This window comes from Adiantum capillus-veneris, chromosome 11 (genome assembly GCF_014529385.1).
Source record: "Adiantum capillus-veneris isolate H3 chromosome 11, ASM1452938v2, whole genome shotgun sequence".
NCBI lineage: Eukaryota > Viridiplantae > Streptophyta > Polypodiopsida > Polypodiales > Pteridaceae > Adiantum > Adiantum capillus-veneris.
The window spans coordinates 152503389-152516839 of record NC_140941.1 but is presented as its reverse complement, the minus strand read 5'-3'; positions in this window follow the sequence as shown (position 1 = coordinate 152516839).

Below are 13451 nucleotides of genomic sequence, written 5' to 3'. Positions count from 1 at the left end.
TATCGTCGGGGTATCATTCTCCCACTTTCCACACCACACTCACCCTTCTTTTGTTATCTAATTACTACCACGCTGTTTAAACATACATGTTCCTTTACTTTATTTATGATACTGGTTTGTTAAAATAGCCCTTCAAACAGTATTACAAACAATAGTCAAACAAGAAGTCGTCCAATTTTAAACCAACAACCCTTGGATTAGGTTCACTCAAGAATCTCTATTGGCGCTATTATGTCCGATCGGTATATACATTATTTATAAAAACCCTTGTCCTCATGAGCGTCCCATATCGCTCGACAAGTACTCGCTGTGCTAATCTGGACGTACTCCCGTCACAGCAACAACGGTGCCAATCTGGGCGTCATCCTCATGCCACGACAAAACAAAACTGCAGTATCCAGTTGGGCTAATCTGGGTGTACTCCCACCACAGCATCAGCGGTGCCATCCTGGGCATCATCTCACGCCTCGACAACTGCCACATAATGCCAGCGCTAATAAGTAGAGAGACTTGAGAGAAACCATACCAAAGGTTTTGGACAAACATTCTTTCCTATAGCAGCCAGTTTAACCAGACAATCTTTTCTACTTGTCAAACATATGCCGAGTTTCTTGGGGTTAAGCCCCGTGGTTTCGGTCCGTGTTTTCTTTTCATAAGGTAGATATTATATTTCTATGGTCTCGTATATGCAATGATGTATAACTTGAAACTGCAATACTAACCTGTACCATAGCTCCGATTGGTCCGATTGGTGGAGACATAGCATGTTCCGCAGGGGTTCCACCGTTACTTGTACCAGCTTCATGATCATTAGCGCCTTGGGTTTGAGCACGCTTTGGAGCCATTTTTTTGTACTACACTTATGTTATACACTTAGAACTTTAAATTGGTCAATTTTCCTAGTAATCTCTTGTTTCCAAAGAGAGTCTGTAATTTGAACCCTCGCCAACTCGGATTCACACTTAGTGTTGTTGTTCAACATCTAATTTCTATACATCAAATATTTTTTAATCGTAATTAATCAAAAATTAAGTGTGTAAACTATGAGTGAAAGTTTAAGAATGAATTACTTTTATGCTTCACATTTCTAATCCAATTCTAACTTCAATTTCTATACTTCAACTAAATCAATTTTTAGTATTATTCAAAATTCTACTTAATCTAATTTGACAATAAAATTGGTGAATGAGAATTTCATCATGTATAATAAGAATATGACGAGTTCTCTTATGTATTAACTTTCAATTAACTATGCATCAGTTAATAGTGAAGATGTACTAACTAGAGAGAGTAGGTATATTTAGAGAGATTAGAGTAAGAGAAAACATACACACACATCTTTTCTAAAGTTAATTGAATCTTACTAATCCATTAGAAGATTAGAGTAAAAGAGAACACACACACGTCCTTTTCTAAAGCTAATTGAATCTCACCAATCTATTAGAGAGATTAGAGTAAGAGATAGCACACACACACACATATCCTTCTTAAAACTAATTGAATCTTACTAATCTATTAGAGAAATTAAAGTAAGAGATAGCACACACACACATATATCCTTCTTAAAACTAATTGAATCTTACGAATCTATTAGAGAAATTAGAGTAAGAGATAGCACACATACACCATTCCTAAAGTTAATTGAATGCTTAATTAATACGCAACTTATTAGTCCACTAGAGTTTTTGGTCTCTTAGTGGTTTGTGGACGCCTTCTCTCTAAGAGAAGTGGCAGCACTTCGTGAGCACTATAGAGGCAATCTCTATGTCTAAAGTGTGAGCATGGATGCTCTATTTATAGCAAAAAAGAAAACGTCCAACTTTTTTTCCCCCCAAAAAAATATTTTTTTAAATATTTTTTTTTAAAAAAAATATTATTTTTTCCCTAAAAAGTCATACCCGCGTTTTTGGTACACTTGTGGTACCCATCAACTTGACCACTTTGTCATTATCATCAAAAGATAAGGCCACACAACCCCCCTCATTAAGATTAGTCAAGACTAGCCTCTCCTTTCCATGTGACAGTGTGTCCCACTTTGTCCCCTCCTATGCGAGTCCATGTGCCTTCATTTGTCATCACTGTGTATTCTTTTGTCTTTATAATTATTTTATTTATTTTTTTAATGATAATTTACTTTACATTTTTAAGTTAAACTTTATAGTCTTATATTAACTTTACCATAGTAAAAGAAAATTCTACAATCAGTCTAAGTCTTACAATAAGTTAATTAGTGATTCATATAGCTAAACATGTCAGAATTTTGTAGCGTAAATTTTAAATTCTAGGTTTTCTCAACCTACGATTCATAATTTGAACTCGAATATCTAAAATAATTATTGATGGTTAAAAAATTCAAATGCATAATAGAACTTGTGTGAAATTTGAAAGTAGAGACCTTACAATAGTCACAATGGAAGCTCCACATAATTCTACTCCACATTTGATACCACATCTAAACTTTGATCCAAGTGTGGTTGATGTGTACGAGTGAGGCCTTCTTTGGCTTTTAGAGTATGTCTTTCTGGAATCTTTATTCTAGAAAATGGTCCTTCTTTGTTGGGTCTCTAGGACCAAACAATTGCATCTACAGTTTCCCACACTTGTGGGTCCTTATAGTTGACAACCCAATAACCCTTCCAAAAATTACTGTAAGCTTGAGTATCTGTCATCCCACTTTTTCTCGCGCAAGGTGCCCAATATTGAATCAAGAGTTTTCTGTAGTTTGGTGATGTAGGCTCATTATCAATGTCAGATAAAGCCATTGCAAGCCACACTGGATAGATTTCTGTGTCACTCGGAACAAGCATAAGAAAGTCACCTTGGTGCACATCAGACATAGGGTCAAACTCTTCCCTTGGCCTATCTCGTTGAGGCCCACAAAAATGATCGTTCAACTCTTCAAGGCCTAGGAATCTTTTTGCTCCTTGTTGCAAATTCATTGTAGTGCTTTATAGGTGAGAATATTCTTGAGTTTTTGGCCAAAACATTTCATACAAGACTCCCTCTGATATGATTGCTTTTCCAATCTCTTCAATTACCTTACTCCAATAATCTATCATGACATTGTGTCTATAATATCACGGAATACTTGAACCATTCCCTAAGTTTTTCCAAAATTTTATATAGTTCTTTAGCCCCAAAATGACTTCTTCGTGGGCCTTGACATACTCCGCCATTGGTACTAGAGGTGGATTTCCATGTGGTAACATTGGCTTGCCTTCTGTGTCTGTTTTCCAAAGGTGAATAATTCCACTCCAATTTGATACACCTACATGTGCCTTATATTTCATCATTGGTGTCTCATCCTACATAAAGAACCTGAACTGAAGTGGTTTGGAATGTCCAACAAGTATGTCTTGTCCATCACAAAGATAGCCATCACAATATTGCTTGAAATCGGGGATCTTTGTGAGAAAAAATGGAGTTGGAGATGAAGATGAGCTGTTTCTTAATGTATCCATCAAATGTGGCAAAGTATAGGTTTGTATAACTCTCAACTTCTCTGAAAACCTACTAAACATGGCGTCTATGTCCTCATGTGTATGCCCAATCATTAAAAATCCTAGCTCGATGGTTTTGAAAACACCCCTTGCAACAAGCATTGACAAATAGGCAAATAAGTATCGATTTTTGTTTTCCCCTGCACAATTATCCAATTGTAGGAACAAGTTTTCTGGCAACCTGCGAAATGTTGACCCCAATTCCTCTTCTGCAATTTCTGATGGCTGCACAATGGGCTCTTTTCCGTCACTCAAGTTATGGTAGTCCAAAGCATCCCTTGAGTTCAAAGCATGTAGTAGTGAAATATTGCTTCTTGGAAGTCCATTTGTTACTAGATCACCAAGAGGATGCTTATCTATCCTCTCTAGGTTATGTAAACAATTAGCCATTGAGCCAATTGTAAGATTTGGATGAGCTGGCCACAAACCATTCAAGACAAAGTGATTGTAATGAAATTCTCCATGTCCATGAGTGATCATGCCAATCAATGCCACCTGCAGATTATATCCTGAATCCACACCCTTAGGAACAATGCGTAATCTAGGAATGGCAGTCTTCTTTTGATCCATCTTATCATGGATTATGCATACATATTTTTGTGGTTGAGTTTTTGAATATGTGCACCATGCATAATATAGGCTTCTGCAACTCTTTTGCTGTGCCATGTGAACTTCTCTCTCCCTCAAGAGAAGAGCTCTCTCTTCAAGAGAAGGTTTAGCTTCTAACCTTGCCTTGATTGAGCTACATTGCCTTTCTTTGCAATTTGGTCGCAAGATGTTTGCTACACCGCTCAAACTCAAAAATTGTTTAGACCCGACAATCCAAACGTTGAGGCAATGTTCAAGCCTCTAGCCAAAATTTCCATGGGGTTTGAATGTGATCCACAAAGAACAGTGCTTATTGATTACTCTCCTTACAAGGGATGTATTTCACCAGCAAACAATTGCATTTTTCCACCACATTTTGATGTTGAGAAGATGGTTGACAATATGCTCTTGGAGGAGCTACTGCCATACTTGTTTCATCTTGATGAGAGAAGGGATGTGCGTGATTTAATTGCTTCTATCGTTATGGACAACCTATAGTGGCAAATGATAGTGAATACAAACAAATCATGGAGTATTGGAAGCAAAACAATGATGTTTGGTCAGCTAAGGTGTTCTTTACAAGAAGAATACCACCTGCAAAAGGTGACAGAGATGAAACTATCATTGAAGACGCAAGTGACACAAGCCACCACAATGAAATGAGAAGATCCCAAATATAAGAGATCTTGGCAAAGGAGCGTACACCCATTGAAAGCATGAAGGCATCACAATTGACCACTTTAGCTAGGCAATTGGCTTGTAACACAAAAGGAGTTTTGAAGGCAGCCACAGCAAAGACTTATATAAATAAGGTGAAAGCTGAGAACAATCTTCTAAGGCTGGAGAGAAACCAACCCTAAGGTACTAGTGATATGTCATATATTCTTGACACACATGCTTGAACACTCATGTGCATGGTATCTAACAAATCTTTCTTTTTATTCCTTCTTGCAGGATCTTACAAAGGATATTACTAGATGGAGCTCAATCAATAGAGATTTTAATATTTTTGCTCAAAATAATGAAGCAGTCACCTACATTTTTTGCTTATCAATTTCTTGAGAGACTTTCTTTTAATTTGTAATCATCAAATGAAATGAAAAGTATCCTTCTTATCAAGATTGCTAATCTTTTTCTTGTTCAAAACTTTCAATTGTGATTTATAGTTTTGTTAGCATTAGATTGTGCTTTTTTAGTTTGAAAAAATTGTCAAAGATCCAAGTCTTGTTGGCTTTACTTAGGTTATTAATTGTGAAAGATCCAAGTCTTTTTGCTTTACTTAAGTTATTGATTGTCTATGTAATAGTCCTTAAAACAATATCGGATGGCTTTCTTGCTCCCATGTCTCACATTGGTCTTTAGGTAAGACAAGTGGTGACCTTGAAAGTATGGTCTTATATCTCGATCAAGTGAAGAGACATGAGGCTTAAATATCACTACTATGTATCTAGTGTTAAACTCCATCGAGAAAAAAATACTAGAGTGCCAAATTGCAGTCTAGTTTAAGTGAAAATCCATTTGAGCTAAGGTAAAACTTATAGTGCCTCATTTTTCTAGGATTCTACCCCATCAAGGAAGTTAGAATCTAGCACAAACCAATTAAGACTCTTTTGGAGCCTAGATAGGACAATTCGTGGAACTTAAGAAACTTATTATTGAGTTAGAGTCTAGTTTATATAAGCAAAAGATCTTCAAACCAGCACTTGACTTTCTTACTATTCAATATTCAAAGTCCCTTGAGGCTAACAAATTACATACCTACTGTACCCTAACTGATAAGTAAGTATATAGATCTAAGCAAGTATATATAATGAGTCTTCAAACTAATAAACCAAGGGAAGAGAGTAGCAAGGTCCACTACTTGTCCAAGCTCAGCTCTAGACAACATAGAAAGATGCTAGTTCTACTAATTGTCTAATTATAGGCATGGGGAAATGATAGAAGGTTGACCACTTGTCCAACCTATCATCTCTAGTAAGATGGGAGGTTAGATTCACCATGTAACCAACCTATACATCATTGTATTATGAAGAGTAGAAAAGAAAAGCTCCACCACTTGTCCAAGCTAGTTCTAAAATCCACATGGAGATAAGCAAGCTCCACCATTTGTCGAAGCTCTCTTCCATTAAAACATGAAAAAACTCAGCTATGTTGTACAGGGGGGACTTTTTTCCAAGGTCCACCACTTATCCAAGCTAAGATCCATTAAAACATGGAAATAAACAAAGCTCCACCACTCGTCCAACCTTTAGAGTTGCAAAGTGTATGGGTTGTCTAAACTAGGTATGGGAAAATAATTGAAGGTCCACCACTTGAAACATGGAGAGAAGCAAGCTCCACTATGTCTCCAATATGCTAGATTCCATTGAAACACCCTAAATCCATGATATTTTGTACATAGGGGATGTACATTCAAGGTCCACCACTTGTCCAACCTAGTATCCCTAGTAGCTTGATAGGTCTGGTCTCAAGATTCACCGCTTGTTCACTCTATATCATTGTATTAAAAAGGATTGGGTGTTAAGTTCCACCACTTGTCCAACCTATAAGGCTATATTTAAAATGGTATTTTTTTTCACAACTTGAACTACCCATGATATGTTTTACATGGGGGTTTTGTTTCAATCTCCGCCACTTGTCCAAGCTAACTCTATTGAAACATAGAGAGAACCAAAGGTCCACCACTTGTCCAAGCTAGGCTATATTGAAACATGGAGAGAAGGATGCTCCACCATTTCTCCAAGATAGGCTTCATTGAAACATGGAGAGAAGCAAGCTCCACCATGTCTCCAAGCTAGGATCCATTTAAATACCTAAACCCATTATATTTTGTACATGGGGGGTTTTATTTCAAGGCCCACCACTTATCTAACCTATTATTCCTAGTAGCACGAGTGGTTTGGTCTCTAGATACACCACTTGTACACTGTATGTCATTATATTAAGAAGAACTATGTGTTACAGTCCACCACTTGTCCAACCTATAAGGTTATATCTTAAATGGTATCCTTTCTCACCACTTGAAATTCCCATGATATGTTTTACATGGGGGCTCATTCCAAGGTCCACCACTTGTCCAAGCTAACTCTATTCAAACATAGAGCGAAGCAAAGGTCCACCACTTGTCCAAGCTAACTCTATTCAAACATAGAGAGAAGCAAAGGTTCACCACTTGTCAAAGATAGGCTCCGTTGAAACATGGAGAGAAGTAACCTCCATCATTTTTCCAAGATAGGTGCCATTCAAACATGGAGAGAATCAAGATCTAGCATGTCTCCAAGATGCTAGGCTCCATTGAAACACCCTAAAACCATGATATTTTGTACATGGGGTGTTTACATTCAAGGTCTACCACTTGTCTAACCTATTATACCTAGTAGCATGAGTGGTTTGGTCTTAAGATTCACCACTTATCCACTCTATGTCATTATATTAAGAAGAAATGGGTGTTAAGGTCCACCACTTGTCCAGCCTATAAGGTTATATCTTAAATGGTATCCTTCACCACTTGTCAAGGTCCATCACCACTTTTCCAACCTGTAAGGTTATATCTTGAATGATATTTTTTCTCATCACTTGTAATTCCCATGCTATGTTTTACAAAGGGGGTTTGTTCCAAGATCCACCACTTGTCCAAGCTAACTCTATTGAAACATAGAGAGAAGCAAAGGTCCACCACTTGTCCAAGATAGGCTCCATTGAAACATGGAGAGAAGGATGCTCCACTATTTCTACAAGATAGGTTCCATTGAAACATTGAGAGAAGCAATCTCCACCATGTCTCCAAGCTAGGCTCCATTGAAATGTTCTAAACCCATAATATTTTGTACATGAGGGGTTTACATTCAAGGTCCACCACTTTTCCAACCTATTATCCCTAGTAGCATGAGTGGTTTAGTCTCAAGATTCCCCACATATATACTCTATGTCATTATATTAAGAAGAACTATGTGTTAAGGTCCACCACTTGTCCAACCTTTAAGGTTATATCTTAAATGGTATCCCTTCTCACCACTTGAAATGCCCATGATATGTTTTACATGGGGGTTTCATTCCAAGGTCCACCACTTGTCCAAGCTAACTCTATTAAAACATATAGAGAAAGAAAGGTCCACCACTTGTCCAAGCTAGACTCATTGAAACATGGAGAGAAGGAACCTCCACCGTTTCTCCTAGATAGGCTCCATTGAAACATGGAGAGAAGTAAGCTCCACCATGTCTCCAAGATGCTAGGCTCCGTTGAAATACCCAATACCCATGATATTTTGTACATGGGGGGTTTACATTCAAGGTCCACCACTTGTCCAACCTATTATCCCTAGTAGGTTTGGTCTCATGATTCACCACTTGTCCACTCTATGTCATTATATTAAGAGGAATTGGGTGTTAAGGTCCACGACTTGTCCAACCTATAATGTTATAGCTTGAATGGTATTTTTTCTCACCACTTGTAATGCCCATGACATGATTTACATAGGGGTTTTGTTCCAAGGTCCACCACTTGTCCAAGCTAACTCTATTGAAACATAGAGAGAAACATAGGTCCACCACTTGTCCAAGCTAGGCTCCATTGAAACATGGAGAGAAGCAAGCTTGTGCGCTCCTTGCCGCACTGTCGAAGCAAGGGACTTGCCGATACACCGTGTACGAGCCGCAGACGGCTCCAAGCACACAACTAGTTTAACTAGTAAGCTCAAGAGGGAAATGGTGTGTCACTCACCGCCTTATGCTCCTGCCGTAGAGGATTCCTCGCCGAAAAGAAGAGGGAGACGCCGCTACGCCGCGCTCAACCGCCTCGCTGCCGTCGTGCCGCCGCAACGCTCGATCGCACTCTCTCTCTCTCTCTCTCTCTCTCTCTCTCTCACAACACACACACACACACACACCACACACACACACACACGCACACACACACGCACACACACAAGGAGATGGTGAAGGAGAAGGTGGAGATGGAGCAAGAGCAGCTTCTATTGCACAATGAGAGAATGACTCAATTTTAGGTTTAATTGGCTTTTATGTGAGCTCACCCCATTCACACTTGGGCGCCCATGTTAGAGTGCGCCTCTCATCGGCGATCACTCTACCTTTCCCTATTGGACCGACAAGCCCGGTGCCTGACTCTACTTAAATAAATAATACTGTTACAGTGTCCGTCGTAGGCGATAGGGTGCCCGTGAGCCACGAGGGTTAACATTGCCCCCCTTCCTGATGTAGATTCCGTCCTCGGAAGCTATTGAGTTGAAGCTTGGTATGTCCATGTTGTAGAGCATCTAGATTTGAATCTGCAAGGCAAAGTCACTGTTTTAGAAGGCGGAATTATATTGCCATAAATCATGAGGGGAATGTAAAGTACATGTGGAAATGAGTAAATGCAAGATTTATGAAATGTTAGACTGCCATTAAGGACAAATAAATTGCACTTTGAGTAAATTAATTAATCAAGAGTTTTGAGCTTATGGGTGAGTCTATCAATTAGTTAGCTATGACTAAGGTTAAAACAACTACTCTAGTACTAGCTAAGCTAAGAAGATTATCTAAATGCAAGATTCCCTAATTATGTTTTTCAGCTTTGATTAGCCAACTCGCTCTCACAACTGCAAACAAAAGCTTGAAATGTTAACTGTAAGCTTAATGGAAGTCTTTTATTTTTTATTTTTTATTTTTTTTAATACTTTTTTACTTTGGGTCACAATCATGTGACGTGTGTGCTTATTTTGTATGTCCGGGGTTTTTTGCTTCTCAAGGAAAAGCGCCCACACTGGGAACCTCTAGGGCTCTAGTACCATAGACAATACATGTGAGTGAAGTACCAATTCAAGGCAGGATTTCTCTTCCAGCGTAAGATTTTTCATTTGTGGCACTTATGTTTTTTTTTTTTTTTGCTTCCATTTCCTTGGTATTCGCACTAGTTTTTTTTGTTGTTTGAGTGAGCAAGCCTTTCTCTGCCTAAAACATTCCTAAGGTCTCAAATACTCGGATAATTTTATTAGCTAGGCCTAGTGGTCAAGTAAATGAGTTAACCTAAAGTCACGGTCTCCTAATCTCGAGGCTCATCCATAAGGTTAAACTGGAGTTCAATCAACTTAAGCAAAGACAAATTTATACATCTATAATGGCAGATAACAATCATAACTATTGCACTCAAACAAAGAATGAAAAATCATTATTAGCAATTACACATATCCACCAACATGAATCATGGAAAGTAGTACACCTAGAGGTATGGAGTGGCTCATTTCGTTGAAGCAGATGTCCTCAGCCATGTGGATGGAGATCCATATAAGTCCTACCTAACACATCCAAAAACAGGCACTATACCTCTAGGAGGCATGTCAGTGTGAAAAATTAAAAATCCTAAAAAACAAACTCAAAACACAATCTAGACCCCTAACCTACCTATCTGTCACCCCTTTTAGAATCAAGGAAAGAGGATATTATATAAACCGGGTGGCCACCCTAAGGCTAGGCCTCTATCCTCATCATCTAGATAAATAAAATCGTTGTCCGTGAGGCCATAGTCTTCCTCGGTCTCTATTAGTTCCTCTTCATCATCCTCTTGTGCAAGCATGCTAATCAAGAACCTCGTGATGCGTGGATACTCATCTTGTGCAAAAGAATAAGCATGTGCCATTGGAGACACATTCGCTACTGGGTAGGGATCACTAGTTAGCCATAGACGTATCAGCCATTCTAACTCCTCAAAATTTCTCTCACATGCAAGGCTCTCTATCAAATCCCATTCGCAAGAAAGTATAGGGTAGAATACGTAGAACACTTGAGGAAAAGACAAAGGGTACCTTTCATAAAAAATAGAAGTGCATGCCTCTGGTGAAGTAGCCATTTCTGACAAGACAGATAGATTTGGTTAGGCCTTTAAAACATAAGTGTTGTTTTTGTGTGTTGCTTGAATTGACACGGTGAATTTGGACTTATATGTAAGATCTGATAGGGTGCTCTCTCGTTGCTAGTCGCTCTTGCTCTTTACTATTTTTGTTTTTTGTGAGTATAAGGCTATATATATACATTCCCTAAGATTGGAATTGAGAGGTCAGGGAGGAAGGTTGAGAGGGGAGCGAGTGAATGATTGATGTTAGCAAACACTCCCCCCTTCCTTGGGTAGATCATACCTTTTGGAATGAGGTCGTCACCTTTTGAAACCAATTGTTCCAAGTTGTTATGGGTGAAGGTTTTAACCAATAGTTTTCGACCGCCCTATGCGTTTCATCTAGTTGCAAGGGTGGTAAGGTACTCTCCCATGATTTTATTTGCAACGTTGTTGTAGGTGGTGAACTTACCCCGGGAGGTGCAAACTCTTTCGTGCTTGTATAGATATGTACATTGGTAGGTGGAGGTTGTGTCGAAGCTTCTATTTGCGTATAGGAACTACATGAAGAGCAAGGAGCTTCATTTGATTTCCCTGTTCCTGAGCTAGGTGGAACAAATCGTTCTTTCTTTGGTACCCAAACTAGCTCTAGATCGGGTGTGTAACATTCCATGATTTTTTCTTTTCCGCGATTTTCAATTTGTTTTGGAGCCACAGGATTGGGTTTACATGGGCCAGGTGATAGGTAAGAGTACACTTTACGTTTGGGCACCCAGATTTGATCATTTCCTTCATAGTATCCTTGGGCTTCCAATAGTCGTTTAGGAATCCAACGCAACGTTTCTTTACATTTCTTGGAGTGAGTGGGACGGTTCTTACTAGGTTTCCGTTTTTTTGCATCAACCATGCTCACTACAGAGGCTTTAGGGACCCACTTGTATGTTTTCTGTGTTATATTAGGATGGTTCTTGTGTGTCTCAAGCTTTCTTTCAACTACATCAGTTGAAGCTCTAGAGAGTTGGGCTATGGGGACGTATGGTTCAACCTCCTAGACATGCAATGTCTTGGGTTTTATTTCCTTAGGCAATATCTCAGGGACTATGGCTTGAGTGGTAGGGCTACGAGTTGGTTTTTGCGTTGTAACACCCCCAGTCCCCCAATCAATAGTGCATTTGGTGGCTATCATCCACGTGCGGCCTAGGTTTATATTACCCTCCATAGTTCCAGTAGGCATGACCAAAAAGTCTTGAGCTACAATCCCATTATCATAACTGACAGAAGTGTGCCATATTCCAAAAACCGTAGTTTTTTTCTTGTTGAAACCCTTGACTTGGATAATACTCTCAGATAGAGGTGGCTTCCCTAACTGACACCACACCCCATAGGATAGCAGATTATATTTAGCACCCGTGTCCAATAAGGCGTTATATAGCACTTTTCCATAGGCACTATTTAACTCAATGGGGTATCGTAGAGGTGTGTCAGAGTCCAACCCATCCTCTTCGATTTCCACGTGGAATGCATTTGTGACTCCAAGGTTAGCCTCTCGTTTTTGTCTTATACGTTGTTGTCGCTCCTTAGCCTCAACTTGAGCTTGTATCTTGTTTAACTCGGTTTGTGCTTTGGCGGCCTTCTTTTGATGAATGGCCCGTAGTTCTTCTTGGCTTAAAGGATCATAATATCTTTTGAATTTACTCCCATTGAGGAATCCAATGGTTTCAACTCCATCAAGAGTTTCCACACGAAGGGTACCTTGTGGGGTAATTTCACATACTCTATATGGTCCTTTACCAGCATATTTTGACTTTTTCTTCTCTTTACGTACTCCATACATAAGGACTTTATCACCAACTTTGATGTCCTTGTCCTTCACATGGCGATCAAACCACTTCTTTCTCCTATCCTTTTCCACAAGAGCATTTTGCACAGCCAACTGTCTCTCTTCGTCTAGTTTTTCTAAGATATACAAACGCTCGGTTAAGGGGTTACCATTCCATCCTTCTTGCGAAGCTACCCTAAGACTAGGAATGACAAACTCCCAAGGCATAACCGCTTCTTGGCCGTATACCATTTTGAATGGAGTACAATTAATAGCCACTTTATAAGCAGTACGATAAGCCCATAGAGCAGATGTCAACTTCAAATCCCAATCAGTGCGATGAGCTTCTACCGTGTTGGTTAAAATAGAGATTAGAGTCTTGTTGGTGCTCTCGGCTTGTCCATTAGCTTGCGGGTAATAAGGTGTAGACTTATGGTGGGATATCATAAAGGTCGTGGTAAGCTCTCTTATTACCTCATTTATAAAATGGGTACCATTATCACTAACAATTTCAAAAGGGCAACCAAATCTTGTGATAATGTTCTCAAAAAGAAACTTAGCTGTTGTCCTCGCGTCAGCTTTTTGTGAAGCCTTAGCTTCAGCCCACTTTGTTACATAGTCCGTAGAAACTAGAATATATCGAGATTGAGTGTTGCGAGCTGCGGGACTAATTGGACCTACAAAGTCTAAGCCCCATTTTTCAAATGGGTGGGTTACT